Raw genomic sequence first — 18,193 nt, 5'->3', positions numbered from 1 at the left:
AATGCCCATGGACTGAAGGTCAGGGCTGCCTTCCTCATCTGTGAATTCGGGGTATACACCTATTACTACTACCATCTCAAGGTCAGTAGACTGACGCCTAGTGTGTTAACCAGTATAAGGGGAGGCCCCCTCAGAAATACCACTTTAGCAAGCAAAAGCATCGTCTTAGGAAGAGAAATCTGCTGTGGGACATCCACACACTGAGATAACTCACTGTGGATTAAGAATCATGTGGATTGTGGATTCCCACGTCTGCGTAGTTTATTACCCTCATGCCCAAAACATTCTTTCATCCCAACATGTAGCTGAGTTTGAAGAATATCTCAGAGTTTCAAACACTCCAAAAGATTTCCAAATAATGAAAGTTTTTTGCTAACATTACTGCTTAAAAATTGAAGACAGGGGCACCTGGCTGGCTCAGTATAGAGCACACAACTCTTGATCTCAGGGTCATGAGTTCAAGCTATGTTGGCCATGGAAACTACTTTAAAGAAATTACTTAGAAGTTGAAGACAAAGTCTAACTGGCTTAGCATGGCACCATAGACAGCTGGAATGAATATAATTAAGCATTGATTACCACATGGAAAAAGACTCCTTAAGAGTCAGATTGTTTCTGTATACTATTTCTGTTTTGGCCACTGATTTGCCTCATGACTATTCTGTAAAGTAAGTGGAACCAAAGTGGCAAAAGCATTGGAATTGGCACTATGGCAATTCTTCAGTATAAACAAGTTTATACAATCTAGCTTTGCAAGCCTGAGGATAGTCTGATAAAAAAAAAAAAATGAGGTGGTCCTTAACTAAAACCATGTTTTTATTATTGAGGAATTTTTATGCTTTGGCAATGAATTATTCAATGCCCAAAATAGCATAATGAAGAAAAGGTGAACATTTTTTAAAGATACCTACATTCGGCATATCCTATAACGGTGACCCTTTAGCTATCAAGTAACTCTGTAAAGCACAAAGTTATTAGAGGATATCATTATGATATTCACCTTGTAATCATTATTTCTATCCTGAAAATGATTTAAAATTCTTAGTAATAATCTGTAGACATTTAAACAGATAAAAATTACCCCCCAAAGCCACAATTAGAATTACTCATTTTGTAACATTAAAACTCTTAAGCATAAGAAAAAAAATCAGAGGATACTTGGAAAAACTTAAATTAGCTGATCAAACTAAAGGGAGGCAAACCGGAAGAGACTCTTAAATATAGAGAACAAATAAAAGGTTGCTGGGAAGTGGGGGAGATGGGGTAACTGGATGAGGGGCATTAAGGAGGGCACTTGATGGAATGAGTCCTGGGTATTACACGCAACCAATGAATCACTAATTCTACCCCTGAAACTAACACTACTCTATATGTGAACTAACCTGAATTTAAATAAAACCTTGAAAGAAAAATAAAGAATGAGATATGCTGCTCCTCTCCATCTTCCTTTTATTAGATCATACTTGGCAATCAGCCTACAAAATTAATCGTATCTAAGTTTCTGCAGAACAAAAAAAAATAGAAAGGAAAGCTTTTTATGGAAAGGGGAAGAAGAATTTAAAATGGCATGAGCTTTGACAAATTCTGAAAATGGAGTCTATACAGAGAAATGTGAGTATTTCGAGACGGCAAAAATGTGTGTGTCAAGGCCGTGTCAGATCCCAAGTCATAAATGTCACCCACCGGGAAGAGCACTCATGAGCCACAATACCCCGGCACCCCCCCAACCCCACACACAGCGTTGGAGAGCCACTGGGATGTGAGAGGAACATAGGCTTTAGGGTCAGCCGGTCCGGGTTAAACCTCGGCTCTGTAACTGACTGGCTGCGTGGCCTCGCGTGGGAGCTCAGGCTTCTCACTCGCAAGGAGGAGTTAATATCAACCTCAGAAGTTGGGTGCTAGAATTAAATGAGATAATGTATGAGGCACCCGACAAAATATCCTTTCCTTCTTGGAAAAGTGATGGAGCTGCAGCCTGACCGATGACAGGTCCAGCATTAGAGGGTTAATAAGGAGCAGTTATTCTAAGCTGCTGGTTCAGGGATAGGCATCCTGTCCCAGACAGCCCATCAGCCCCACTAATGGGATTTAAAACAGTTGCTGCCTCCTCCTCAGTCCTGTAATGATTTCTGGACAGCCAGAGAGGCCCATTATCTGCAGTCCCCACTTCTACTCTGTCTGGCGATAATGACTCCCTAGCACAGTGGCAGGGCCGCGGTCTTCCACTTCCTGCTGCACCACCGTGCAAAGGACCCTTGCTGAAGTCGAAGACAAACTGTCATCCCACCACGGAAGCTGGTAGTCTGAAATGCTGCCCACCAAATGCCACAAGAGCTCCTGGAGAGGTGTCCTCTAAGGGAAGGGTACCCTCTCCGGGGTTTCCTGGGACAATGTGAATATGATAGATGATAGCATTCCCGTTAGAAAGTGAGACCCCAGCATCCCCAGAGGACTCTGAGGTTGATGCCGAAGTACCACAACCTCCCCAGCCAGTGTCTGACTTGCTCTCTCATCCCGCTCAGTTCTTACAAGATGCCTGCAGAGCCCAAGGCCAAAAATAAATAAATAAATAAATAAATATAAATTTTAAAAAATTAAAAAACTAATGTGCAAAAATGCCACAAAACTCTGATTTAAAAATCAATATCCAGATACAATAATTAACTTAGGTTCCCATTAACATTTTTTCTCTATTCTTTGTATCCCTTATCTTACTGTTTTTATCTTGTTATGTAAAAGTCACCTCAAATCTGGCTTAGTAGTAGGCAAGATAGAAATCCTGAATAAATAAAACAAATAGCATAATAAATCAAAGGCTTCTACCAGGCTTAAGCAGATCCCCCAAATACTCTTGACATTAATCATGAAAGAAAACTCTCACCCAAATTAAGGAAGATATAACATGCTCATTCTATGATTTGATTTGTCAAATTCATGCAAATGTAGGATTCCAAATGAAAACAAAAGGTTGTACTTGGTTTTGGTTATAAAATGGATGCAAGTGAATTTTTAAAAACTGATCTGAAAGCAGAAGAAAAATTCTCCCCTATTTTTTTTTTAGCTACCTAAAATAAATTCCTCAACTGACAGTTTAATTCAGGTAGATATCAAGTTTATTAAATATTATCGTTCACTTTAATGAAGAAACCTGTGAAGTTTAAAAACATTCATCAGATAAAACTGAAAACTCCATCAAATGCTGATTGAGTTTAAGTGTACATTGTTATAACCATTTTGGAAAGTAATCTGGCATTACATTTTAAGTGCCTGAAAAGGTTCATTCCTATTATTACATTTCTGGGAATCTATCCTAAAGAAATAATCCCAAATTCAGGAGGAAATTCTGCAGAAAGATATAATAGGGGAAAAAATGGAAGCGAACTATAAAAATGTCCTATTGTAGAGAAATAGTTACATAAATTATGGCATGCCTCCATGATGAAAGAGCATTAATCATTAAAATATTTTTAGTGACACAAGAAATGATAACTGAAAATAAGCAGAATTTAAAGTGTACATACAGTGTAAGATCAACCATGTAAAATGGAGAGAAGTATTAAAAAATGCTACTAATTTTTTGAGAGCTATATTTTTTATTTTAATTTTGAGAGCTATATTTTTTCAAAATTTTCAAGTTGCCCATATTAGTATGTCTTATATTTATAATCTGGAAAAATAATATATCTTATCTGTGAAAAATAAATAAATGGGGTTAATTTGCAAAAGAAAGAAAAATACTTTTCACTGAGTGACATAACCTATGCAACCTTGGTTACCAGGATCCAGAAGAGGAGTGGCGGAGCAGAGAAGAGGGAAGTAAGCCAGGAGCATAAAGGGACTGGTTGGAAAGACCACCCAGCTGGAGGGCTGGCCTCAAAGTGGATTGTCAGTTCCAAATCACTGGGTCCCACAGGGCAGGGTGAACTGAAGTGCAAGCCAGAGGGTCTGATTTGGTTAGTAGAGCTGCAGCATTGCTCAGAACCAAGCCATGACCAGAAAATAAATCAAACAATTAAAACTGACTAGAAATGACACAAATTATAGAATTAGTAGACAAAAACATTAAAAGTTATTGTAAGTATGTTCTTCTGTGTGTTCCAGAACCTAAAAGAAAGATTAAACATGTTAAATAGACATGTGGAAAATATAAAAAGGCTCAAGTCAAACTAGAGATCAAAACTATAATGTCTAAAAAGAATAATAGTGGGATGGGGTTAAGAGTACATTAGACATTTGGGGGGAGGGGGAAAGATTGGTGAACTTGAAGACATAGCAATAGAAACTGTCCAACATGAAACTCAGAGAGAAAATTTAAAAAAAAAAAAAGTGAACACACCCTTAGTAGGCTGTGGAACAATGTTAAGTGGCCTAATACACATGTAATTGACATCCCCCAAAACAAGGAAAGAGAATAGAAGACAGAAAAAAAAATTACCTGAATAAATCTAAATAAATAATGACCAAATTCTTTCAAATTTGATAAAAAATATAAACATTCATATCCAAGTAGTTTAAAAGCAGTTCAGCAAACCCTAGCACTAGAAAATTGAAGAAAACTATACCAAGACATATCATATTTAAATTGTTTAAAACCACTAATAAAGAGGAAAAAATTTTAAGAATCCAGCAGAAAAAAAGATATGTTACATACATGGGAACAAAGATAAGGGAGATAGCAGATTTCTTGTTGGAAGTAAACCAAAAGACAATGGAGCAATATCTTCTTTATATTTTTAAGTCAACCTAGAATCCTATACATGGCAAACATATCTTTAAAAATAGAGAACAAATAAAGACTTTTTCAGACACGTAAAAGCTGAAAGCATTTATCACCAGCAGTCCTTCAGGCAGAAGGATAATGATACCACATGGATCTACACAAAGGAAAGAGGAGCACCAGTTTCATAAGGGTTAGCATAAAAGATCTTTTTTTCTTATTTCTAAATCTATTTATAAGATAATTGGCTATTTAAAGCAAAAATGGTAGCAATGTATTGTTAGGTTATTACATATGTAAAAATAAAATGTATGATATAAACAGCACAAAGTCCAGGATGGGAGAAATGTAAGTACATTGTTGAGAAGTTTTTATACACTAAATAAAGTCCAGCATCCAATATGGGCAGTGTGACACCTCTAGCTTATCACTATAAACCCTAAGGCAACTAAAATAATTCAAAGTTATTAAGTTAATGAGCCCACGAGAAAGTTAAAATGGATTCATTAAAAATATTCAACCCAAATGGAGGCAAATAAAGACAATAGAGGAGAATGAAGAACAGATGAGAAAATAGAAACCAAAAACAAGATGGTAAATTTAAACCCAACTGTAGCAATAATCATATTAAACATAAATGGTCTAAATAACCCAATTAAAAAATAGCTATTGTTAGACTGGATTAAAAAAACACAACTGTCAAATATAAAGACACAACTAGGTTAAAAGTTAAAGGATCGGTGAAAATATACTACCCTAGCATGGATTTTAAAAAGTTAGAGTGGCTGCATTAATAACAGACATAGTAAATATTCTTTCTTTTTTGAGCAGAGAGGATCACCAGTTGCAAAGAGAGTCATTTCACCACATTTGTCTCAGATGGCTCCAGCAACCCCCTCGTGGTCTGGTTTGAACACCCTGTGCAGGTAGAGCAGGACACCTTCTACACAGCCAGGGCCGTTCTGGATGGCAGTGAGCTCAGCTACATTGGGCAGGAAGACATGACAGTGCAGCATGGGACGGCGACCTTCCAGTTCAGTGCTTCTCAGTCGGCACCAATGGGACTAGGGTCCAGGTTAGGCAGATTCCCTGAGCTCATCTTCTACCCCTGAGGTGCCATGGAGTAGCATGGACGAGGCACCAGGACGAAGCCTTTCTCTGCAGCCAGTCACCTGGAAGGGAAGTGTAAGAGACAGCTACCTTTTATCCCCTTTCTGGCATCTTTAAAGGCTTCACTTACTTGGGGGCAAAAAAAAAAAAAGGATCATTTCATACTGATAAAAGGGTCATGTCATCAACAGGATATAACAAGCCTAACTGCTTATATACCTAATGACAAGCTTCAAAATGTATGAAGCAAAAACTGATCAAATTGCAAGAACTAAACAAATCAACAATTGTAGACAAAGATCTCAACATTCTCTGTCAATACTTGATAGAATAAGTAGGAAATCAGTAAGGATACAGAAGACTCAAAACAGGATATCAACCAACTTGACATAACTGAAAATTGTAGACTGTACCCAACACCAACAGGATTATTTTCAAGTGCACATGGAACATTTACCAAGAGAGACCATAATCTGAGCCATAAATCAAGTCTCGATTAATTTAAAAAGATCCAAATCATACGAAGTATGTCCCCTGAACAAAATAGAATTAGAAATAGAATTAAATTAAAATTAAGACAGAAAATCCCAAATATTTTGGAAACTAAATAGCACACTTTCAATAAACAATGGATCAAAGAAGAAATAAAAGAAGTTAGAAAGTATTTTGAAGTAAGTGAAAATGAAATCACAACATATCAAAATCTGTGAAATACAAGCTAACACGATAACTGGAGGGAAGTTTCAAGCACTAAATACTTGTATTAGAAGAAAATAAAGCCTCTAATTAATGATCTTATCTTCTACCATAAGAAACTAGAAAGAGAACAGCAAATTAAACCCGAAGTGATCAGAAGAAAGCAAATCAAGATCAGAACACAAATCAATGAAATAGAATAGAGAAAAATTAACAAAATGAAAACCAGTTCTTTCAGGAAATTAATAAAATCAATAAACCTCTATCTATACTGATTGGGGTGGGGGAGGAAGACCTAAACAAACTACCAATATCAGAAATGAGTGAGATGATATCATTACAGATTTCGCAGATATTAAAAAGATAGTTTAAAAACGTTATAAATGGCTTTATATTAATACATTTGACAACTTAGATGAAATAATCAAATTCCTTGAAAGATACAAACTACCAGAGCTCACTCAAGAAGAAAGAATCTATTTTTTTAATAGATAGTCCTATATCTAGAAATTGAATTTGCAGTGAAAAATCTTCCCACAGAAAAACTTCAGGCTTAAATAGCTTTACTGATGAATTTTACCAAACATTTATGAAAGAAATAATACCAATTTTATATAAGCTTGTCAAGAAATTTAGAAATCAGGAGAAAGTTCCCAACTCAATTTATCAGGCCAGAATTACTATGATACAAAAACCATACAAACACAATTCAAAGAAAGCAAAGTACAAACTCATATCACTCATAAACATAAAATTCATGACAAGATTTTACTAAATTCTTGATAAAATTTAACAAATCAAACCCAACAACATATAAAAATATAATACACCATAACTGAGTTTTATCCTAAGATTGTTTGATTTCATATTCAAACAATCAATTAATATAATTGGCCATATTAACAGACTAAAAAACTAAAACCCACATGATCTCAAAAGATGCAGAAAAAATATTTAACCAAATCTAGCATCCACTCATTATAAAATCTCTCAGAAAACTTGGGTTAGAAAGGAACAATCTAATGAAGAGCATTTATAGTGAACATCTAGTTAATGATGAATATCTGAATGTTTTCCCTCTAAAATCAGAACATGGCAAGGAAGAAGTAAAACTATTTTTATTAGCAGATTACATAATAATTCATGTAGAAAATCCTGCAGAACCTATGAACAAGGTCAATATAAGAAAAACAGGTATAGGGGCACCTCGGTGGCTCAGCGGTTGAGCATCTGCCTTTGGCTCAGGCCGTGACCCCGGGGTCCCGGGATCTAGTCCCACGTCCGGCTCCCCACAGGGAGCCTGCTTCTCCCTCTGCCTCTGTCTCTCTCATGAATAAATAAATAAAATCTTTTAAAAATTTGTATTTCTATCACAACAAACAAATGGAAATTAACATTTTTTAAAACAGTATCGTTTACAATAATACAGAAAATATGAAATACTTGAAGAAAAGAGATATATGAGATTTATACACTGAAAATCACAAGACATGGCTTAGAGAAATTAAAGAAGTCTTAAGTCTATGGACAGATACCACATGTTTATGTATGAGCAAGGCTCAATATCCTCAAGCTGTCATTTTTTTCCCAAACCGATCTACAGATTCAATGTAATTCCACTCAAAATCCCAGTAGGCTTTTGTGTAGAAATTGCCAAGCTTATTCTAAAATTTATATAGAAGTGGAAAGAGCCTAAAATAGGCAAAAACAAAAACAAAAACAAAAATAAACAAAAAACAAACTTTGAAAAGGAGGCACGAAGGTGAAGAACTTATGCAACCTGACTTCCAGAGTCCAGAATTAGACCTACATATATACCCAATTCGTTTTTAAAATATTTTTATTTGAATACAGTATAACACTGTACATTGAGTGTTACAAATAACACTCAATGTTACATTAGCTTCCGGTGATTGAGCATCTCTCTACACTGCACTTTATGCCCATAACAAGTGTAGCTCCCATCGGTCACCTCACAATGCTATTACAACCCGTCTTTTTTTTTCTTTTTTTTGGTTTGTTTAGTTTCACATATCTTTATTTCCTACAAAACAAAACAAAACTTAGACCCATCTCATAGAATACACTTATTCAAGGTTTTGACAGCGTACAAAATTAAAATCTGGGCGTTTAATCCAACATTTCACATAAGTGTTATCTTGTCAGGCAATTTCTTTCCTTTAGTAAGTAAAATTTTAAAGTGTATATTATTCTGGAAGCAAATCATCTCCTAATTCTTCATCAGCAAGATCATCCTCGTCGATTGTCGATTCTTTTTTTGGCTGCAGTTTTTGGTCTTTCTATTTGAGGGCCAAGTGGATCCACATAGGAGGAGGCGTCTATTTCTTTGTTACTGCTACTTTCATAAGGTTCGTTTGTTCCAGGTAAAGCTCGGAGTTTGGCACTTAGCCGTTCACCTTACTACTGGCACCACAGCTCTGGCCACGATCACTGGCGGCGCTGCCCTCTCCTCTGCTGCGGGGCCCTCACTGCCATCTCTGCCAGACATTCCCTATGCTGTGCCTTTATTCCCATGACTTCATTCCATAACTGAAGGCCTGTATCCCCTACTCCTCTTCATGTATTCTCTCCATTCCCTTACTTCTTGCAACCATCAGTTTGTTATCTGTATTTATAGGTCTGATTCTATTTTTTTATAATTAATTAATTTTTTGACAGAGATATAAAAGCAATTCAGCCAGCGGAGGATAGGGCAATAAACAATTGGATACTTATATGCAAAAAAAGATACTTAGATTCATACCTCATACAAGTACAAAAACCAACGCAGAGTGGATTGTAAACGTAAATGTAAAATCTAAAACTATAAAAATTCTAGAACAATCTATAGGGGAGAACTTTTGTGACCTTGGTTTAGGCAAAGATTTCTTAGCTACGATAGCAGATACGTGATTCACAAAAGAACAAATTAATAAGCTAAATTTTATTAAAATTAAGAACTTTCGCCCTAAGAAAGACACTGTTAAAGAATGAAAAGACAAGCCATGAGCTAGAAGAAAGCATTTGCAAATCACAGATCTGCTAAAGAACTGACACCAAGAGAATATAAAGAATTCTCAAAGTTCAATACTAAGAAAACAACTATTTAATAGGCAAATGATTTAAACAGACGCTTCAACAAAAAGATGCATAAATGGCACATGAAAAGATAGTTAACATTGTTAGTCATTAGAGAAATAAGCATTAAAACCACAAAAAAGATGACACTATATATCTATTAGAATATATAAAATTAAAACTGTCAGAATGCCTAATGTTAACAACCCAAGAAACAACAGGTGTTGGTGAGGAGGCGGAGAAAGGGGAGCCCTCTTGCACTGTTGGTGGGGATGCCAACTGGTGCAGCCACTCTGGAAAATAGTATAGACGTTCTTCGAAAAGTTGAAAATAGAGCTACCCTACCAGCTAGCAATTGCACTACTAGGTATTTATCCAAAGGATACAAAAATACAGATTAAAGGGACACATGCCCCCCCGTGTTGATAGTAGAATTACCAACAACAGCCAAACTATGGAAAGAACGCAAATGTCCACTGACAGATGAGTGGATAAAGAAGATGTGGTGTGTCTATACAACGGACTATTACTCAGCCATCAAAAGGAATGAAATCTTGCCATTTGTAATGACATGGATGGAGCTAGAGTGTATCACGTTAGGTGAAATAAGTCAATTATGATTTCACTCACATGTGGAATTTAAGAAACAAAGCAGACGAATATAAGAGGGGAGGAGGGAGAGCGAAATAAACCATAAGGGATTTTTTATGAGAACCAACTGAAGGAAGGGCAGCCTGGGAGGCTCAGTGGTTGAGCATCTGCCCGGCGTGACCCCGGGGTCATGGGATCGAGTCCCACGTCGGGCTCCCTGCATGGAGCCTGCTTCTCCCTCTGCCTCTGTCTCTGCCTCTCTCTGTGTCTCTCATGAATGAATAAATAACATCTTTAAAAAAAAAAGAAAGAGAGAGAAGAAACCGAGGGTTAACTGAGGGAGGCAGGTGAGGAACAGGCTTGAATGGGTGATGGGTATTACGGAGGGCACCTGTGTTGAACACTGGGTGTCACATGTAAGTGATGAATCACTAAAGTCTACTCCTGGAAACAATATTACATTATATGTTAATAACTCACTAGAATTTAAATGAAAATTTGAAAAGAAAAAAAGTGGGAAAAAATGGACAATATCAAGAGTTGGGAAAGGTTTGGAGCAACTGGAATTCTCATACATTGATGGTGGGAATGTAACATGGTACAATAATTTTGGAAAGGGGTTTGCCAGTTTCTTAAAAAGCTAAAGGTGAATCTGGCATGTGACCCAGCCATTTGAATATTGTAGGCAAATGCTCAAGAAATATGAAAACATGTCCAGAGACTCGCATGTGACGTTCATAGCAAACTTTATTTGTATTAACCAATAATTGGGAACAAACCGGATCCCCATTATCAGGCGACTAGATAAACAAATTGTGGTTATGTCTGTACAGTGGAATAGTAGTAGCAATAAACAGAATGAACTGCTACTATGCAAAGCAGCGTGGATGAATCTCAAATGAATGGAAAAAGCCAAAAAATAAATACATACTACCTGATTCAATTCATTCAAGATATTAGAAAATAAAAAATAAATCTATGGTTACAGGAAACAGAGGCGGTCTTGGGATGGAGCGGGGCGCAGGGAGAGGTGGGAAGGAAAATCACAAAGAAGCAGAAGGAAGGCTTGGTTGGTGGTAGATGCGTGCATTGTCCCGGTCGTAGTGCCACCGGGGGACACGTATGTCAAAGATCATCGAATTATACTGTCACCGAGGGCAGCTTGTTGTACAGCAATTACGCTTCGGCGAAGGTTCTTATTTAAAGTCAAAACTTGGAATATACCCAAAAAAGACAAATCAGGCGAGGTGCTTGCTATAGGCGTGGGAGGAGAGAGTTTTGAGGAAACCCAAAAATGTCATAAAGGGAATGAGGACGTCAGAGGACACGCCCCAGAAGCCGGGCCCCCACCAGCCGGCTTTACCTACTGAGCGCCTGGCCTGAGAGCCGCGTGTGCCGTCGATGGATGAATCCAAACAATCAAGTTCAATTAAACATCGTACTTAGCAACAGTGATATTTTTTTAGGCCCAGTTGAATTCCTTCAGCATTGAAAGCCACGGGGATTTGCACGACTGTTAAATCCCATAGAAAACCTAGAATGATGACACTAACCAAAGGGAAGGATTTGCGACCACACCCGGATGAAAAAGTGATTACACGCCGGCCTGCTCAGCTCCAAAAAGGCAAGGGGTGGCTTGGCTGGCTTTTCCACCAGCTTTTCAAAAGCACAGAATTGTTGACACTCGTGTAAATACGGAAGAAAGAAAGGACGAGGCGAGAGCGCACAATGAAAACGATTGGGAGGTCGACTTTATTTCACAGCAGGAGGACTGGAAATCACAGGCCGTCTGAAAGGTAACCGCAAGAGCGTAACGTAAAATTTAAACTTTCAGCTACGTCTGAAACCCATGAAGCTGCAATCAGATCTACTATTGGCAAGCCACAAGTACTTTGTGTGACACGGGGACAGAGGCAAAACAATCCTTCAAAATTGGAATACGAGGCCTGGCTGCTGATGTAATGGTGAACAATGATTACACTATCAATCAAACAGATTTTTTAAATATGTTGCGTGTCATAGCTAGAGATCTCAAATCCAGGACAAAATCTGGTGTGAGTTACAACAGAGATGAATTGGGTGGTCTTCTAGTACACAGAGGATCACAAAATCAGCATAATGTGGAAATCAGTTCAAGGACTCTCTTCTTCATCTCAGTTCGTGAAGATTCCAAATTAATAAAAGCAATGTTACAGATTTATGAGCCATGGCCCTGCAAAGTGTTTTATGCTCTTTTCCAAGTTATTTACCATGTTTCAAAGCAAAATCATTTAATATGAACTCCATCCTCTAACTGTACCTAAATATCTTTACTTCTTAAACAATTGAATTTGTGGTTATTTTTTCCAGATGCACAGCACTTCCAAAAAAAAAAAAAAAAAAAAACACCGAAATTACAAAACAAAAAACCCTGGGTAAATTTCATCCCTGAACCATCTGGAAAGCTGGAAGAAACGGGGTTGGTCTCAGTGCCAGCTCTCTCCGGAGCCTATTTTATGCTCCCCCGTATCCAGTTGAATATCCCTCCCTATACGGGAACATTTAATTGAAATATTACGAGCTCCCATGTGATCACTGCCTCCTCAAGTTTGTTTCTGGGGAAAAAACTCTTTCTCTGCACTTGAAGGTTGTGGGCAGCTTATCAGAAAATGAAAGCACAGTGTGATCCTCTCTCCGTGACCACCGCCGGAAACCAAATCTGAATTTCTTGCCCGAACATCAGATCCGCCTGGCCTCAGTGCCTGCGAGGAAGGGGGCTTTCTCCTTCTGAAATCTGACCCCCGTTTCTTACCAGGCGCCCTGTTTCAGCGCGCAGGACACCGAAAGGCCTTTTACAAGCAGACAAGATGTGTAGCAGGAATCAACGTAGTGGAGAGCAAGTATTAATACCACTGTGTGGTTAGAACCTCCAGAAACTTCCATCCGCCTCCCGAGCATTTTGCACTCAGTGTCAGGTGTCGGCATTCAGTGCTCACAGAGGGAAAGGAACAAAACTTGGTCCTCACCTCAAGGGACTTGGAGCCTAGTGGGTGAAACAGGAAAAGCGAAGTTTCTGTGGATGGTTGCGGAGTTCCACGAGAAGGAAAGAGGTTTAGGGGTTCGCGTACCCCATCTCCTCTGAAGCCTCTGTAATCCTCGGGGAGGATTCTGTCCTGGCCTCCAGTTGTGTCTCCAACTTTAATCCCCGCTTTTCCGGGCGCCTGGTGGGCTCAGTGGTGGAGCACCCGCCTCCAGCCCAGGCCATGACCCCAGGGTCCCAGGATCGAGTCTCGCATCAGGTCCTCGCAGGGACCCTGCTTCTCCCTCTGCCTGTGACTCGGCCTCTCTCTATGTGTCTCATGGATAAATAAATAAAATATTTTTTAGAAACTACTCCCTTTTAGTCGACATCTACTCACCTCTCCTCACCTGAAGACAATGATTACAGCTTCGAATGTTCCAGTGTGGTTCTCAGACCCACAGCAGAGCGCGCGCCCTGCTCCGGGTGCGGGAGGCCGCCTGGGCGCCCCGGCGCAGCTGGGTCCCAGCCCCAAAGCACTGCGGCCTCCCCCGGCCTCCGCTCCTCGCAGGGCCCAAGGGACCTCCCAGGCCGCAGCACCCAGCCCCCCCCTCCACCAGGCTCCAGAGGCCGGTACTCTCCGGGCTCCCGGCTCCTGCTGCGCCTGCAGGGGTGCAGCCCTGCGCTCTCCTCTCCCAGTTCCTTGTACATCAGTCCTAACCCTTCTTTCAGAAACCAGGTGCTCTAATAAGACTCAGAGCACAGTAAATGCTGAAAAAATATAGGTTAATCCTATTTTATGTGGAAATTGAGGTCAAGTGAAGACTATAATTTTTCCAAGGTCACAGGGCTTAACAATCAATGCACATTCATAACGACCATTTATCAAGTACCAGTACGCCGAGTCCTATGTTACTCAACATTAAGGTAAAAATAGATTCTGGGTTCGCTAGCTTTCGAGCAAGCATCTACGTCGTATGCTGTACTCAAATCTACCATATTATTAAGAGAATACATTTTTTTTGTTGAGTATATATTTTGTGCCAAGAGTTGTATATCAGCCATTTCACTTAATCTCCATAAAACCATCTGTAGTAAATATTATTACCATTCCTCGAAAAGGTCAAAGAATTTGTTCATATGCTCATTGCATGAAATTGAGGCAAGATTCTTTTTTTTTTTTGTAAGATTTTATTTATTTATTCATGAGAGATGCAGGGAGAGGCAGAGACACGGGCAGAGGGAGAGGCAGGCTTCCTGCGGGGAGCCCCATGTGGCACTCGATCCGGGACCCCGGGGTCATGCCCTGAGCGAAAGGCAGATGCTCCACCGCTGAGCCACCAGGCGCCCCTGAGCCGAGATTCTAACCTAGATCTGTCTGGCTTCAAATCTTTCGCTCTTCACTACTCTGCACCATCTCTGAATTACAAAAACAACAACAAAAAAAAACAAGTCCAATCTTACATGGATTCATTCATTAAGAAGACGCGTGGGAGATTAGGTCAGGCAATCCGCATTGCCCTGAGCTCGTTCCCAGGTCCCCGTCATGTAGCACAAACCCCAGAGTGGAGTTTTCCATGACATTTAACTCTGGGGATGTGGAACCTACAGTCATCTAGGGTAAGCGTGTGAAAATCCTGTAGTCAGCCCCTGAGCGGTCCAGGCTGGGCGGGTGATGCGCACCTGGGGACTGTACCTTGTTGAGAGAGAGAGAGAGAGAGAGAGCGCGGGTGCACGGGGGGGTGACAGCGGGAGGGAGAGAGCAGGTCTCAGCAGCCCCACACCGAGTGAGCAGCGCGCGGGGCCTGCATCCCAGGACCCTGAGATCCCGACCTCGGCCTAAACCAGGCGTCAGCCACCACCACCACCCCGCCCCCCGGCGCCCCAGAAGTGCACTTGCTGCAGCTCCAGGCCCACACCCGGCGGTGCAGGCTTTCCGTGGTTCTACTGGAGTGTGCACCTGTGTGCACGTGTGTGCGCGCGCGTGGTGGTGGGTTTGTTTTGTTCATGAACTGGTGTCGCATCCTCTAGATTCAGCCTGAGGAGCTCGTTCCTGTCCTGGTCCTGGGGGGAGATCCGTGCCCCCCGCCCCCGCGGCCTGTACCCGCGCGGGACGGTCTGCAGGAGGACCACGTCGTCCACGCGCGCATCTTACTAATGCGACCGGCAGCTCTTTCCTCCTGCGCTGTCGACCGTGCCCGGGGTGGGACCCGCGCGCCTCCCGACGCCCCGCACCTGCCGCACCTGCCGCACCTGCCGCACCTGCCGGCGGACCCGCTCAGCACCCCCGCCCGGCTCGGCTCCGGCCTCCTCCCGCACCGGCGCTCCTGCGTCCTCGCGGCTGGGGGGAGCTCGGCCGCTCCTCCGGGCCCCCCGCCCCCCGGACCCCCTCGGGCACCCCCGCGCCCCCCGCCCGCGGCCCCGCAGCTGCCCCCGTCGCCCTCCGCGCCCCACGCGCCGGCGCTCGCGACCTGCCCCGTTGTCCCTCTTGTCCTTTATGGACCTGAAGGTCGCAGAGGCCCTGTCGCTTACGTATCTCGGGGCGGGGCGGGGACCAGACCCCGCAGCCAAGAGCTTCGTGCCCCGCCGCTTCCGCTGCCCCGCGGAGGGTGCCCCCGGGGGACCCCACTGGGTGACCTGTGTGTGACCTGCCAGGAGACCCGCCGTGTCACCCGTGTGTGACCTGCTGTGTGACCCGCCGTGTGACCCGCCGTGTGACCAGACGTGCGACCCGCCGTGCGACCCACCGTGTGACCCGTGTGACAGCCGTGCGACCCATGTGTGACCCGTTTGTAACCCGTTTGTGACCCGTGTGTGACCCGTGTGCGACCCACCGTGTGACCCGTGTGTGACCCACCGTGCGACCATGTGTGACCCGTGTGTGACCCGTGTGTGACCCACCGTGCGACCCACCGTGCGACCCGCCAGGCGACCCACCGTGCGACCCACCGTGTGACCCGTGTGTGACCCACCGTGCGACCATGTGTGACCCGTGTGTGACCCGTGTGTGACCCACCGTGCGACCGTGTGTGACCCGTTTGTGACCCGTGTGTGACCCGTGTGTGACCCACCGTGCGACCCGCCATGCGACCCGCCGTGTGACCCGTGTGTGACCTGGGAGCGACCCACCTTGTGACCCGTGTGTGATCCGTGTGTAACCCACCGTGCAACCTGCTGTGCGACCCATGTGTGACCCGTGTGTGACCCGTGTGTGACCCGCCGTGTGACCTGTGTGTGATCCGTGTGTGACCCACAGTGCGACCCGCCGTGCGACCCATGTGTGACCCATTTGTGACCCGTGCAACCCGCCGTGCGACCCACCGTGCGACCCGCCGTGTTACCCGTGTGTGACCGCCGTGCGACCCATGTGTGACCCGTTTGTGACCCATTTGTGACCCATGTGTGACCCGTGTGCGACCCACCGTGTGACTCGTGTGTGACCCGCCGTGCGACCCGTGTGTGACCCGTTTGTGACCCGTGTGTGACCCACCGTGCGACCCACCGTGCGACCCACCAGGCGACCCGCCGTGCGACCCGCCGTGTGACCCGTGTGTGACCCACCGTGCGACTGTGTGTGACCCGTGTGTGACCCACCGTGTGACCTGGGTGCGACCCACCATGTGACCCGTGTGTGATCCGTGTGTGACCCACTGTGCAACCCGCCGTGTGACCCGTGTGTGACCCGTGCGCGACCCGCCGTGTGACCTGTGCGTGACCCGCCTCCAGGGCCCGCGTGCACCTCCGGGGCGCGGGGCACACGCCTCTCCCAATGCTCGGCCAGGACCCGCTTTCTTCTCCGGAAGATCCTGCGGCCGAGACGGAGGGGGGGGCCCCGAGAGCGGGGCAGGCCCCCCGGGGGCAGCACCCCCGCAGAGGCGGGGCAGGGCCTCCACCTGCAGGGCAGCGGCCTGGTCCCCTCCGACCCCGCCCGGCCCCGACTTTACCCATAAGAACCCCGGGGCCGTCGGGGAACCAGCACCACGGCCTCACCGCACACCCGCGGCCTGGGCCCCTCGCCCCACCCAGGCCACTCGCGGTGGGGAGCACAGGCCGGCCCGCGGCGGGGTGGGCCGTCGTCCCCATCACAGCACTCATACACCGGAGCATGCTTTAACGGAAACCACGTTGCATTTTCAAAAACCTGTTACCCCCTCTCGGAAGACCCTTGGGGAGACCTCGCACCTACTGTGCCCGAGCTCCCCATGGCAGAGGACCTGGGAGGGGGCCGGCCTCAAGCTCAATAGAACATTCCTACAGTAGGCACAAGTTTTGCAGACTTGTATGCATTTATGAATTTGTGAAAACAGCAAATAGTCATTTAAAAACTAACCCACTCGTTCTTTTTTTAAAGATTTTATTTATCCATGAGAGACACAGAGGCAGAGGGAGAAGCAGGCTCCCTATGGGGAGCCTGACGCGGGACTCGATCCCGGGACCCTGGGGTCATGCCCTGAGCCGAGGGCAGGCGCTCAGCCGCAGAGCCCCGGGAGGGGGGGGGGTCCCCTAACGCACTGGTTCTGATGCACAACCAAGAAAGTAACACTTTGAGTCAAAAACAGAGGAAAGCCATGAAATGAGGAGATTGATTTTTCTAGTAGACTCATTTTTCTTATAAATAATAAAACAGTGTTGTTAATAATATTAAAAACTACTAACTGAGCATTCATCAGATGCCCAATAATGTTCTGGGAACCTCACGTGAGTTATGGAAGCAGCCCTGTGAGGTAGGTACTGTTGTTAACCCCATTTTCCGGGTCGGCTTAGCATCTTTGAGGTTACTGGGCTTGGAGGCAGAAAAGCTAGGATTCAAACTCGATAAATTTGCCCTTAACCTGTCACCAGCCACGTACCCACATAATTCTATTTTCTTTACAATTAATTCCCCACCCACATCCCCCATTTATTTCAGGAGCAGAACAGCCTGTTAAAAGGCAGGAAAATCATTCAAATACGACACTAAAAATAATTAAAAGCTAAAAAGTCAGATGACATATTTATTTGGT

General features: G+C 43.6%; 1 long non-coding RNA gene across 1 annotated transcript in view; it reads right to left on the bottom strand.

The window, feature by feature from the left end:
* Positions 1-3,090: 3,090 nt before the first annotated feature.
* The window catches only part of LOC144293633 (uncharacterized), a 37,607-nt gene continuing 22,504 nt past the window's right edge, over positions 3,091-18,193 (bottom strand). The window contains exon 2 of the long non-coding RNA XR_013360817.1: positions 3,091-5,889. This is a non-coding gene — a long non-coding RNA (uncharacterized LOC144293633). The remainder of the gene's footprint in view (positions 5,890-18,193) is intronic.

This window comes from Canis aureus, chromosome 22, assembly GCF_053574225.1.
Source record: "Canis aureus isolate CA01 chromosome 22, VMU_Caureus_v.1.0, whole genome shotgun sequence".
Lineage (NCBI taxonomy): Eukaryota > Metazoa > Chordata > Mammalia > Carnivora > Canidae > Canis > Canis aureus.
Note: the sequence above shows the minus strand (reverse complement) of the source record. Positions and strands in the feature narration are given on the sequence as shown.